Genomic DNA, 14,968 nt, shown 5'->3' on the forward strand with positions numbered 1-14,968 from the left:
AGTACCCAGGTGCCCCGCTGTGCAGCCTGCAGAGGGTGGCCTGAGGACCACTCAGACAGCAGATTTACGTGATCAGGTCTTGCCACCCCAAAAGGGACAAGCAGTGGGGAACAGAGCCATCAATTCCTGAGCACCTACTAGTGTCAGGCCTTCTGTAATGACAGTCTCTCAATTAACCCTCATGACAACTTGACCAAATAGATATTATTTATCCCAAGTTAAGTGTCTGGCTAGGAAGTGACTGAACCCTGGTTTTCTTAGGTCCAAAACTATCCTTTTTCCAGGCAACATAACTGGAGGACTCAGGTCCCAGAACAGCAGAATTCAGATGCTGGCACCCTTACTCAGCTCCCTGTTCTGCAGTGGTCAAGTTGCTTCACCTCTCTGTGCCTCAGTTTCCTCATGTGTAAAATGGAGATGATAACAGTACCTACCGCATAGGATGATGGTGAACATTCTGGAAGATGATGCAGGTGGTATTCTTTCTTTCTTTTTTTTTTTTATAAATTTATTTTATTTATTTATTTGGCTGCATTGGGTCTTCGTTTCTGTGCGAGGGCTCTCTCTAGTTGTGGCAAGTGGGAGCCACTCTTCATCGCAGTGCGCGGGCCTCTCACTATCGTGGCCTCTCCCGTTGCGGAGCACAGGCTCCAGACGCGCAGGCTCAGTAGCTGTGGCTCACGGGCCCAGTCGCTCCACAGCATGTGGGATCTTCCCAGACCAGGGCTCGAACCCGTGTCTCCTGCATCGGCAGGCAGACTCTCAACCACTGTGCCACCAGGGAAGCCCCAAGGTGGTTTTCTTATTCTTATTAATTTCACTTCTAGAACTAAAAGGGACTGAAATGGAGCTCAGGTCACCAACTGTCCCAGTTTGTCTGGGTCTGAAGGGTGTCCTGAATGCCAGACTTTCAGTGCTAAAACAGGGACACCCTAGGCAAACCGGCAGGGATGGTCAGCCATCATGACAATGGTGTTTTTAAAAGTCCATACTTGTCTCCAAAGGGTAGGAAAATGGCCATTTCATGATCTCAGTGCTGGTGAATTATCCCAGAAGCCCTCAGGCCTCAAGCCCTTTGTCCTGGTCTCCCTCCTGTGCCCTTGCATAGCCAAAGAGAAACCAGACATTCTCAACATGAAAATTTTCCACATCCTTCAGGACAATCTTCTAGTGCCAGAAATAGCAGGATTTGGGAATCAGCCCAGGCCACTAAAAATAGCTCCCACAGCCCCCTGGAAGGCCTGCACCATCTGGGCCCCAGGTGGCCTGCCACCCAGCGAGCTGCCTGATTCAGCCAGCACCTTAAATGACCATGAGCTCCACTGGTCCTGCTGACCAAGGGCAACGGACACAAAAAAGGCCAGGACCAACCTGGCCTGTCACCCAGAGATGTTCCTTCGTCTACCCCATGGCACGTCCTTCCCCTCCATCCAGATAAGACAGCACATCGCCCGCGTTCACACCTGGACAATCATACAAGGGCCTCAGAGGTGCTCACACAAGCAGGGACACATAGCCGCCCCCTCCCTGCCCACCTACCCCAGTGCACACCTCAGCACACACAAAACAGCCACACACATAAACACCAAGCATCTATTTTCACTACTCAATTGTCTCTACATTCTTAATTAAGGCAGTGTTTCCAAATCTTTAATACCTTTGCTTCGATTTCTCTACAACCTCTCCACCTGGCAAATGCTAAGAAGAGTTTTGCTTTTTGCTATTGGTACCCAGTGTTAAAAAAGAAAAAAAAAAGATGAATATGCATTTTCAAGCTATTTTCTAACTACCTACTATTCCCAAGATTTGATATCTCCTCCCTACCTGCCTCCCATCAAGTCAGTGAGAGTCCAAGGCCAACAGAGAGAGAGGATGCCTGGGGACACTTGTGGGCGTCCCCTCCAGATTTCTGCCCGGCCTCCCAGCCTGAGCCTCACAGTTCTGGTCTAAGGTGGGAGCAGGAAGCAAAGGTGCTCTGCCTGGAGAGGGTCCAGGGCTGGAGGCCGGTACACCTGGGGCATCACCACATGCTAGAGCAGACACACCACCTGGGCTCCCTGGGCTGCTGTCCATGTCCCACCCTGGCCTGCTTGCCTGCTTTCTGGGAGGGAAACAGAAGCAGGAGAGGAGGATTGCGTTCCGGAAACAGCCCTGCAAGGAGTGGAGGCCACATCCTTGTCCTGTGGAAAAGCAGAGGAAGGAGAGCTGCCTGCCAGGGTTTGACAAGCTCCGAGCGCTGAGGCAGGAAGTCGAGGCCCAGTCGGGCTCCCCCCACCCCATTTCCACTCTAGCCTGGGCCAGGTCCTCGCCCCTCGCCCAACCTCAGCTCCCACCGACCGGCGGTTTGCACAGGGTGCCTTCCTGGTCAGACAGCCTGTGGTCTTGTTCATTCACTCATTCATTCACTCACCAAAATATTCCTTGAACACCTACTATGTTCCAGACCTGGTCTAGGGCTGGTGGTGCAACTGTGACCCAGATCGATATGGCCCCTGCCCAGTGAATGACAGGAGCTTAAAGTGCAGATGGGGGAGTGCCAACAAACACTGTTACCCTAGACCAGAAGCTAGGACTGGGCCTGGTGCATCTCTCTGCCTAATGAGTGTCGGCCTAGTGGGAGCAGCCCTTGTGGGGAGTGGTCTGAGGTCAGTGAACAAGGTGCAGGGGTGGAGAAGTGGAGGGAGGGGCCTCGTGAGAAAAGAGAGTCAAGCAAGACCTCTCTGAGAGGGGAAGAAGCCAGCCTCACAGAGGAGAGTGTGTAGTGGTGTGTGTGAAAGTGTGAATGTTTGTTGAATGCATGTGAGTGTGAGTGTGTGTGTGAGAGAGCACACATATCTGAGTGTGGCTGTGTATGTGTGTTTAAGTATGTGAGTGTGAGTGAGTGTGTATGTGTTGGGTGTGGGGGTTACAGTTCCAGACAGAGGGAAGGGTACAGATGCTCTGCAGTGAGAACGCATTCTGTTTATTAAAGTAAGTGAAAGAAAATCAAGGAGGTTCAGTGCAATGGTCGGGGAAAGAGGCGCTATGCCAGTAACAATATGTACGGGCCACTTGTCATGTGCCAGACACCGTGTAATGTAGAAACTCATTTAGCTCTCACAACAACTTGAGAAGGTAGTCCTATTATTAATCCATTATACAGAGGAGGAAACTGAAACACCAAAAAGTTAAATAACTTCCCCAAGTTTACAGAATTTGAACCCTGGTTCCAGAGACCTTGCTCTTAACTGCTCTGCCAGGGACCAGACTACCTGAGTCCATGGAGGCCATGGAAAGAGTTGGGTTTTATTCCGGATATGATAGGAAGCCCCTGGAAGGGTCTAAGCAGAAGTATGCCTTCAGGTATTAGTTAGAATTAAGTTCAGGTGCAAGAAAAGCCCAGCATAACAGTGGCTTAAACAACATAGGAATATAGAAATATAGTTTTCTCTCACACAAAAAAGCCCACCAGATTCCAGAGAAAAGCCACAGACTAGGAGAAAATATTTCTGAAAGACACAACTGATAAAGGACTGTTATCCAAAATATTCAAATATCTTAAAACTCAACAGTAAGAAAACAACCTGATTTTTTTAATGGGCAAAAGACCTGAACAGAAGAAGATAGATATAAAAATGGCAAATAGGAGACTTCCCTGGTGGCGCAGTGGTTAAGAATCTGTCTGCCAATGCAAGGGACACAGGTTTGACCCCTGGTCCAGGAAGATCCCACATGCCGCGGAGCAGCTAAGACCATGCACCACAACTACTGAAGCCAGCGTGCCTAGAGCCTGTGCTCTGCAGCAAGAGAAGCCACTGCAATGAGAAGCCCGCGCACCGCAATGAAAAGTAGCCCCCGCTCGCCACAACAAGCCCATGGGCAGCAATGAAGACCCAATGCAGCCAAAAATAAGTAAATTAGTTACTAAATAAATTTTTTAAAAAGATGGCAAATAAGCACATGAGAAGATACCTAACGTCATATGTCATTAGGGAATCACAAGTTAAATTAAGTTACCAAAATAAACTACAAGGATATATTGTAAAACACAGGGAATATAGTCAATATTTTTAAATACCTATAAATGGAGTATAACCTTAAAAATTGTGAATCACTCTATTGTACACCTGTAACTTATATAATACTGTACATCAGCTGTACTTCAATTAAAAACAAAAACAAAGGGACTTCCCTGGTGGTCCAGTGGGTGAGACTCTGTGCTCCCAATGCAGGGGGCCCGGGTTTGATCCCTGGTTGGGGAGCTGGATCCCTCATGCATGCCGCAACAAAGATCCTGCATGCTGCAACTGAGACCCGGTGCAGCCTAAATAAATAAATATTTTTTAAAAACAACAACAACAACAAAAACACCCCAAATACCACTACATGCCTATTAGAATGGCCAAAATCCCAAACACTAACAATACCGGGACTTCCCTGGTGGTCCAGTAGTAAAGAATCTGCCTTCCAACGCAGGGGACACGGGTTCCATCCCTGGTCGGGGAACTAAGATCTCACGTGCCGCAGGGCAACTAAGCCCATGCGCCACAGCTAGAGAAAAGCCCCAGCACCACAAAGCAAGATCCTGAGTGTCGCAACTAAGACCCGACACAGCCAAAAATAAATAAATAAACAAATAAACATTTTTAAAAAGAACAGTAACAATACAACAGGAACAATACAATACAAATATTATATACAAAATACAAAATATTATATACAAAAATACAATACAAAAAAGCAACAGGAACTCTCATTCATTTCTGGTGGGAAGGCAATGGCACAGCCACTTTGGAAGACAATTTGTCAGTTTCTTACAAAACTAAACATGCTCTTACAATAAAATCCAACAATCATTCTCCTTGCTATTTACCTAAAGAAGCTGAAAGCTTATATCCATAAAACGTAGATCAGCCTTATTCATAATTACGTATAATATTTATTTATGAATAATATTTATCATTCATTTACAAATGAATTATATTTGTAGTTTATGAATTTATTCATAATTGCCAAAAGTTGGAAGCAACCTAGATGTCCTTGAGTAGATGAAAGGATAAATAAATGGTGGTACATACAGACAATGGATTTAAACCATCTAGACATGAAGGAAATTTAAATGCTTATTAGTAAGTGAAAGAAGCCAGTCTGAAAAAGCTACATACTGTATAATCAAAATGACATTCTAGGGACTTCCCTGATGGTGCAGTGGTTAAGAGTCCGCCTGCCGATGCAGGGGATACGGGCTGGAGCCCTGGTGCAGGAAGATCCCACATGTCGCGGAGCTGCTAAGCCCGTGCGCCACAGCTACTGAGCCTACGCTCTAAGAGCCTGCGCTCTAGAGCCGGTGCTCCGCAGCAAGAGAAGCCACTGCAATGAGAGGCCCGCGCACTGCAAAAAAGAGTAGCCCCCACTCTGGCAACTAGAGAAAGCCCGTGTGCAGCAACGAAGACTCAGCGCAGCCAAAACTAAATAAATAAATTTATTTTTTTTTAAAAGTGACATTCTAGAAAAGGTTAAACTATGGAGACAGTAAAAAGATCAGCGGTTTCCAAGGGTTGGGGGTAGGATGAATAGGTAGAACACAGGATTTTTAAAGGAGTGATACTACTCTGTAAGATACTATAACGGTGTATATATGTCATTATACATTTATCCAGACCCTTTAGAATGTACAACACCGAGGATGATCCCTAATGTGAGCTATGGACTTTGGGTGATAATGCTGTATTATCACTGTTACAAATGTCCCACTATGGGGCTGTAAGTTGATAGTGGGGGAGGTTGGGCCAGTATGGGAAAGGAGGTATATGGGAACTCTCTGTGCTTTCCACTCAGTTTTTATGTGAATTTAAAACGGCTTTAAAAAATAAAATCTATTTTAAAAAATTTTAATTACTGATACAGACAACAACATGGACTAATCTAAAAAAAATTACGCTGATTGAAAAAATGCAGACACAACAGAAAGAATATGACATGACTCCATTTATAGGAAATCCAGAAATCACAATTTTAATCTATGGTAACAAAAACCATGTCCCTAGGTAGGGATTGATCGGGAAGAAGCATGAGGGAATTTTTGATGATGGATATGCTCTATATTTTGGATACGTTGGTAGGTATAATACATTCTGCATACATTTGTGAAAATTTGAATATACACATAAAACTATATAGATTTGTCAAAAATCATTACATCTTAAGGTTAAAATAGGTGTTTATTGAGGTAAAATTTATCTCAATAAAGTTAGAAAAAAGGGGGGAAAAAAATCCCACTAGGGCTTATTATATTGCTGTGCTCCATGAAATCCTTGTCAGAAGCATGAAGGCCTGAGAATTCCTTCCTCCTTGCAGACTAACAAGTAAGCTGACCACAGTTTCATAGATGCTTGCAGAAGACACAGGACAAGGGACTTTATTACAGCACAGCGGGCAGCATGAGGTTCATATTTGCAGTGGTTCCCCTTGCCCCCCAAATTCCATGGGGCCAGTGCAGTAGGCCCAGGTGGATGCTGTGTACACAGTGGGTTTGTGTCAGAGCTGAGGCACACTGAGTTTAGGAAAATCCTAATGTTCTAAGAGGCTGCTAGCAAATCTAGCCAACATTTGCCCTGGAAAGTGACATTCTCTCTTATTATCCTGCTCAGGAAAAAAATCTGTTCTCTGTTCCAGAAGACACTATCTTAGCTTCCCCAGCCTATTTGGCTTAGAACAACTCTTGAAAAGAAATAATTTCAGTTAAAAGGTGTCACAAAAGTTATAAAAATGCCATAGAGAATTATCTCCCAACAGTCCTCAAGGACCCAGACTCCTTCTATCTTGCTTCTCTGCCATCATTCCTAGTATTGCTTCATGGTTTTAAATGGTTGCCTCAGCTCCAGCCATCACATCAGTATTCCAGACAACAAGAAGAAGGAAAGGGGGAAGAAAAGAAATCCGCTTCTCTTTAATGACACTCTCTGGAAGTTGCACACACCTTAGGCCTGACTTATTCAAATGGCCACACCTGGCTGCAAGGGAGGGAACTGTAAGACACATACCTAACTAAAAATCTATTACTAAAGATGAAAGGAAAACCAGATACTAGTGGCAACCAGCTATCTATGTCCTAGTCAGTTTAATCATGGTCTGTGTATTTATTGAAAGCGCTGAGGATACAAGGATACATAAAGCCCCTTCCCAGGAGCCCTGGGGGTGTGGGGAGCCTCATCTAGTAGTCATCATCAGTACTTTCCACCTTCCTCAAACTTACAGAGCGATGGTGGGGGCCAGAATGAGGGCAGGGCTCACCCTTATCTTGCTTGGTGCAGTGGAAAGACCTTGCCGGACTTGGGCCTTGGACACTGAGTTCAGCCCAACTTGTGGCTCTAAGCAAATCCTTTACTTTTCCAGGCCTCAGTTACCACTCTTTGTGACATGGCAATAATAATAAGTCCTGATGAAGAGGCCAGATGAGAGCATTAAATAAACCACATACAGAAAGCAATAGTCATAGTAGGAGCTCAATAAATGAGACTTCCTTTATCTTTCTTCTCTGACCCTGAGCTATCATGGCTATATTGGGCACTAGCTCTGGCCAGAGATATCAGAAATAAAGTTGTCCCCAGTCTCTTATAGACCTTATAGTAGGATGAGCAATGGCCCGAGTGAAACTCCGGTCTTGCCTCTTCAAGAGCTGCAGAGCCCTTCACACCAGAGAAGCAGCTCATAGTAGAATAACCAGAGTTGAATGCTGTGCCCTGTCATGTCCAAAGTCAATGTGAGTGGGAGCCTGAATGGCTGACTCTGGGCTGTAGGGACAAGGTAGTCATAATCGTGTTATCTCATCTTCTTGGGACACTGTACTCTCTGCAGTTTTCAGGTCCATGATGAGAACAGCCTAAACAGTTCATCCAACGAGAATATGGAGAGGAAGCCAGGGTCCAAGCTAGTGCTTTTCAGTCTTTCTTCCCTGAGGGTCACGTCCTTGGCCTCACTCAGTGCCCCACAGAGCCCACTCTTTGAGATGCCCACCATAGAGGGCACGGGGCTCTGGTCCATTTTGCATAAGAGCAGGACAGGCGTGGGGACTCTCGTGAGGGATCTTGAGAATTCACTTCTAGGGCAAGTAGTATGGGCCTGGGGCAAGTCCTAGGGCCCTTCTTCCTTCCATAAAATCTAGTAAACAACAGTAAATTGGCTTCAGACCATTCCTCATCTGCCTGAGGACAGGAGTCCTTTCTGTGCCATGTCCCCAGAATTCCAGGGCTCGAGTCACCCCCTGCAGAAAGCCTTTTCTTCTTTTTCTCCCCTCTACCCACTCCTCCCTGCATCTCCCCACTCCCTTGTCCTGTCCACACCTTGCCACCAGCTCCCAGACCACTGCACTAAAATCCTGGGTCAAGCCATCAGTCTCCACCATTTGCTGGGAGATCCCAAGGTCAGGGATAGAATCTTCTCCATTCCTGTGCGTCCAGTGTCCAGTGCAGGGCCTGGCACCAGTTAGAGCTCAGAAGGGGCTGCTTTTATGACAGGACTGCTTTTATGTCAACCAGTACCATCTGCCTTAGCCTCTACAGTGTCATCCACAATAAAGACCAAGCCCCAGCCCCCCACCTGCCACTGCCATGAGGCTCTATCAGGCTGGCAATATCCTAGAATGAGGCCCCTCAAAATCCCCAAATATTCCTTCATTTACTCAACCATTACTTCCCCAACTATAAACCAAGCCTTACTTCGGGACACAGAAAAGGGCACGATCCTGACCTTAGTGGCTCAGTCTGGTCAGGGAGTTGGATGTCCTCTTCCCCTCCTCCCCTCCTTCCCGCTCTCACTGCTGTCCTCCCTTCCTTTGTTCCTTCACTATGTACTTATTGAGCAACAGACAGACAACTAAACAGAGTGACAAGTGCCAGGAAGGTGCTGTTGAGAGCTCTGTGGGGGAGAATCCCCAGTGGTCACTGGAGCCCTCGACAAAGGACATTTCCAGGACATTCAGTATGGGGATCTAACCCTCCTATTAGAAGAGAAGCTGTGAGTCATAAGCCCCAAGCAGCCCTACAGACTTCCCCATGAATCACCCACTGCCCCACTCTCCTAATTAGAGGCACACACCATGGGGAATTCTCTTTGGATGGGAGGGAGGAAAGGTAGGGGAAAATGTGGGAGGATGGGGCTCAGAATGGAGCCCCTGAGGAGCTTTTCCCACTGTTATCCTTCCAGAGTCACAGCCCTGATCCCAAGAACGGAGCCCCAGGATAAGCAGGTTTTGGATAGCCAGGACTGTCATGTTATTTCCTGATTACAAAGTGCTTTTATATGCTTTATTTCATTTGCACACCACTGTGTATTACTGGAAATTCTCCAAGGGAAATTGCCTCATGTGGAAGGGAAAGAGGTTGGCTGAGCAGAAAAGAATCACTTCCCCCTAGCTGGAGCCCAGGACCCACCCAGAAAGGAGAGGAATTGTCCAGAGCCTTCAGAGTTCTCTCTTTTATGCATCACATGTACTGAGTGCTCACTACATGCCAGGCACTGTTCTAAGGGCAGGAGATCCCACAGTGAACAAGACAGACAGTGTCCTTGCCCTCAAGGCCTTCCATTCGAGTGGGGAGATAGACCATACACAAATAAGTATTAGGCAGTGATAAGTGCTCTGTTGAGAAATGAAGCAGAGAAAGGGATATGGGGTGGCCAGGATTGGGGCAGGGTGGTTCTAGTTTAAATGGGGTGGTGGTCAGGAAGTGGCCCATTGAAGAGATGACTTTTTTTTTTTTTTTTTTTTTTAATTGCGGTACGCTGGCCTCTCACTGCTGAGGCCTCTCCCGCTGCGGAGCGCAGGCTCCGGACGCGCAGGCCCAGCGGCTCTGCTGCATGTGGGATCTTCCCGGACCGGGGCACGAACCCGCGTCCCCTGCATCGGCAGGCGGACTCTCAACCACTGCGCCACCAGGGAAGCCCCTGAAGAGATGACTTTTGAACTGAGAGCTGAAGGAAATGAGGGAGCCAGACTTGCAGGGATCTAAAGGGAGATTGGTCTGGGCGGAGGGAAGAGAATGAGTCCCTGAAGCAAGAGTGAACTCTGCCTATGCTAGGAAGAGCAATGAGGCCAGCTTGTCTGGAAGAGATGAGTGAAGGGGAAGAGTGGCAGAAGATGTGGTCAGAGATGTATCAGCCAGACAAGTCATGTCAGGTCTTGTAGCCTTCGTAAAAACTTGGCCTTTTATTATGAGTGAGGTGGGTGCCATGGAGGGTTGGAGTAGAGGAGAAAAAGAAACCTCATGTGTTAGAAGTTTCACTCTGGGTTTTTAAAAGTCTAACTCCCTTCCAGTCATGGCAGACCACATCATCCAGAACCACTCTACTGCTGAGGACTAGAAAAGTTGGACAAAATATTTTAAAACATTTCAGTTTGAAGACGTTCAAGCGGTAAAAGGGCAGTGAGGAATTGTGGGATCAAGAGCTGGAAGAGGAAAACCCAGAAGGACAAGCATAGCATTGGGTGCCTCTTTTCCCTGAAGGGCTATCTGCCAATTCTGAAATGAGAAGCTGAACGGCTAACAACTTGAGCAGAGCTTTTAACAGACTCATGAGTATAATGGGACAAATATTAGAGTTCAGGGCACACCAGAAAGGAATCTGGTATACGCCTAGGCTTTCTTGTATATTACCCCAAAAGTATACGAGGGGGGCTTGGAAAATCCCCAAACTTTTAGTTGCAACTACTAAAGAATACACCTTTAGAAGAAGACTGAATCAGTCATCACAGGGTCTAAAGCCCAGCTTCAAGTCCTCTCAAGCCATCTCTGTCTCTGGTTGGGTTAAAGTGATCTGGGATTCCTAGACCTCCAAGCCACCTAGAACAAAGTAAACCCTCTTGAGAAGAGGGTAAAACTGCCTTAAATAATCTCTAAAATTTTTCATACACACTGCCTGTCACTCAATCAAAATAACCAGGCATATGAGGGAATAAAACATGATTTTACAAATATCAAAAGAAACCATAGGCAACAGATATAAACACAAGAGAATCCATATAGTTATTGGTCACAGACCTTAAAATAGCTATGTTTTATATGTGAAAGTATCAAAATGGAGAAATAATAACAGAATTTTCTAAGACTAATGAAAGACATCAGGCCACAGATTTGAAAAAAACAGAAATCATAAGCAAGGTAAATAGGAAGAAAACTACAGAGACGTTGTAATAAAACTGCTTTTAAAAAAGATTGTAAAGGGCTTCCCTGGTGGTGCAGTGGTTGAGAGTCTGCCTGATGATGCAGGGGACACGGGTTCGTGCCCTGGTCCAGGAAGATCCCACATGCTGCGGAGCAGTTGGGCCCGTGAGCCATGGCCACTGAGCCTGCGCGTCCGAAAAAAAAAAAAAAGATTGTAAAGCAATTATACTCCAATAAACATGTTTTTAAAAAAAAATTTTTTTAATAAATTAATTTTTTAAAAAGAGAGAGAGAGAGAGAAAGAGAAAATCCAAAGCAACCAGGGAAAAAAGACAGATTACCCTCAGAGGGACAACACTAAGTTAGTAAGCTGACTTCTCAAAAGACACTACAAAATTGAGAAGACAAAGGAATATGTCTTCAAAATGGTTAAAGAAATAAGGTTGAAACTGGAATTCTTTGCCCAGTGAAAACATTTTTCAATAATGAATGTAAATTAAAATATTTGTAGGGAAGCAAAAGCTGAATTTGTCGTCAAAGGTGTGTACTATAGGCAACACTAAAAGGATAGCTTTGCCTTTTGGTGGCCAATAGACTGAGAGGGACAGTGCAGAAACAAGAACAGCCCTGAGGCTACTGCGGTAACATAGGCAACTTCTGATGGTGGCTGGACCAGAGAGGTGGTTTTGGAAGTGATGAGAAGTGGGTCTATTTTGAAAATGGTTATGTTTTGAAAACGGACCTGTCTCAATTTGCTGATGAATCAAATACAGGTTATGAGAAAATGAGAGGAGTCAAGGATGGCTCCAAAGGTTTTGACCTGAGCTAAGGGAAGAATAAAGTTGCCATTAAGCAAGATTGGAAGAGCACAGATGGAGCTGGTTTGGGGGTAAATCAAAGGTTTATTTTTGGAAGTCTTTTTGACAAAGAAATGGATATGTCAAGGAGGTTATTGGATATACAAGTCTGCAGTTAGGGGAGAGGTCTGGGCTAAAGATTAAAATTTGTTTCCTTTTTAAAATCTTTCCTTTATGATGATGATGGTGGTGGTGGTAGTGGTGATGATAATAATTATGGTTAAAATGGTTAACGTTATTGTTTATTGTGTGTTGAGTACTGTGCAAAATATTTTGTGTACGTCATTTAATATTAACAACTACCATGTAAAGCAAATACCTTCATCACTCCCTTTTTAGAGATATGAAAACTGAGGCTTTGAGTGGAGAAGTAATCTACCCAAGGGCATACAGTTATTACTTGTTGAGGCATTTGGAACAAATTCCCAGAATTTTGGTGGTATTATTTGAACATCTACTGAGTACTTTCTAGGGGATGGTCACTCACTCCTTTATAAAGAAGACATATGTAAGTACCTGCTGCTCCCTAACCCTTGGGATAAGTCCTGGGGCCCAGAGATGGGGCAAGACAACGCACTTCTCCCTGTTTCCTTTCACCAGGACACTCTAGGGAGGGCTGCTGCTGCTCAAGTGGTAGAATGAGCCTTTCCCAAACCTCTCTGATGAGCCCAGAGGTGACTGCCTTTCATTTAAATCTTAAAAAGCCTTTGGGCTTCCCTGGTGGCGCAGCGGTTGGGAGTCCGCCTGCCGATGCAGGGGACGCGGGTTCGTGCCCCGGCCAGGGAAGATCCCATATGCCACGGAGCGACTGGGCTCGTGAGCCGTGGCCGCTGAGCTTGCGCGTCCGGGGCCTGTGCTCCACGACGGGAGCGGCCACAGCAGTGAGAGGCCCGCGTACCGCAAAAAAAAAAAAAAAAAAAAAAAAAAAAAAAAAAAAAAAAAAGCCTTTGAAGATCAGAGGTTATTGGCCCATATTACAGATGGGGAAACTGAGGCTTAGAGTTTGGTAACTTACCCACAGTAAGTCACAGAGCTAACAGGTGGCAGAAGCAGGTCTTGAACTCGGGTCTAGCTGGCTCTGAGTCAAGTGCTCTATCTACCAGTCCACAAGATCCCTCTCAAACCTCAAGCCTTTAGTGCCCTCCTGGCCTGGAACCCTCTTCCCAGCTTACCTTTCAAATAGGCAACTGGTTTGTATCACTCAGGTCTTAGCTTCTCCAGTCACCCCATCAGAGAGGCGTCCCTGATCACCAAAATCTAAAGGACCCCCCCTTTAATATCTCACCTTCAGAGCCTTCCTTCTTACCTTATTTCTTAATTATTAATTTACACACCCCAACAGCACCGTTGTTAGCTACTTGAGAATAGGAACTTTGAAAAAAAGTAAAAAGAATATGAACTTTGTCTAACACCAAAGCATCCCTGAGCCTACAGAGAGTCAATAAATATTTGTTGAATAAATGAATGAACGAATGAATGGACTGCTGCTTAGCCTAAAAAGACACAGTCAAGAAAAAGGTGGTTCTACTGTATTTCCCTTAGCAGAGCACAGTTGTGTGCACTGTGGCACTAGCAACCGGCATACTCTTTGTTCCCTGGAGGATGAGGACACCTCCTGAGCCGATAAAGGGGAGCAGAGGCTTGGCTGGACCCAGAGGCTGTTCTCCAACAGGCTTGCCCTGCAGGGCCCCAGGAAAGTCCCCATAAGTGGTCAGCCCTCCCATCTGCTCCCCAGAATGCAGCCTGCGGAGAAAAATAGCCCCGGGTGACCTGAATCCACCCGTTGAGGTGTGGGAAACCTGAGCTCAACCCGCGGCCTCGGCTTTGTTTGCCTCTGTGTATGGCAACCAGAAACCACCGAGTCTGCAGTTCTCAGAGGCTGCCTCCGGCACCCCGCCGCCCCCCCCCCTTTATTTTAATCTCCTAAACTGATTTGTCAGCAGCAGGAAGTGACATGACAGCTTTCCTCACAAAAGGGAAACTCCTCCGCGTTTCCATGGGGATGGAGGCTACTGTATGATCACAGATTTATATAATCTTAAAGGTGTACACGCAATGATGTCATCTACCAGGGGCCAGGGGAGGGAGGGAGGGAGGGAAATGGAGGCTGGAGGCTGCAAGTTCAAGGCCAATTAGCTGCGATTTGCAAAATTCCAAGGAAAGGAGAGGATGCAGTGGAAGCATTTGGAGTTGGTAGTCTCCTAATGGAATAATGCGTGTCTGGAAACCACCAAAAGGCATGAAGTATGCATTGATGCATATTTTTACGTACTAGAATTAGAGGGCTGGGAGGAAGCTTACCCATTAGATCCACTGCAAGCTGGTCATTTTACGGGTGGGAAAACTGAGACCCAAGAACCGCTAGAGGTCATTAGGAGAGAGGAAAGGGATCTGAATGTTTCTCCAGGGCCCACAACCTGCCAGGCACTTCTACATTCATGAGCACATTTCCTCCTCACAAGTGAAGTAGGTTTTATTATCTTCATTTTACAGATGAGGAAACTGAGGCCCAAAGGGATAAATGGCTTTTCCACTTTGATATTATGGGGTAAAACCATGGTGACGTCTGGTTAGCTACAAAGTTCATCTTTTCCTCACTCCCACGAGCTGCCTTTTGGACCGAACTAGGGCTTTCTTCCCTAGTCTTCTTACAGATCCATGTTCCCAACTCTGCAGTGCCGTTTACTTGCTGTATGACCTTGAGCTACAATTAGAGGGTTGTCGCTTCACCTCTCTGAGCCTCAGTTTCCTCCTCTGTAAAATGGATGTTGCTTTAAAAGTTAAATTGCATCATCTGGAAGGCACTTAGTACAGTGGCTGGCACAGGGCGCTAACTCTAACATTGACAGCTGTTATTACATTATCAGTATTAAATGATCGAGTTGTCCCTATGTCAATCTCCCAGCTGAGAAACAACATTTTAATAGTTTAAGCATCTTTCTTCTCATCTTAGGCACTTTTTTTCCTTCCTAA

Source organism: Kogia breviceps, chromosome 4 (assembly GCF_026419965.1).
Source record: "Kogia breviceps isolate mKogBre1 chromosome 4, mKogBre1 haplotype 1, whole genome shotgun sequence".
Taxonomy (NCBI): Eukaryota; Metazoa; Chordata; class Mammalia; order Artiodactyla; family Physeteridae; genus Kogia; species Kogia breviceps.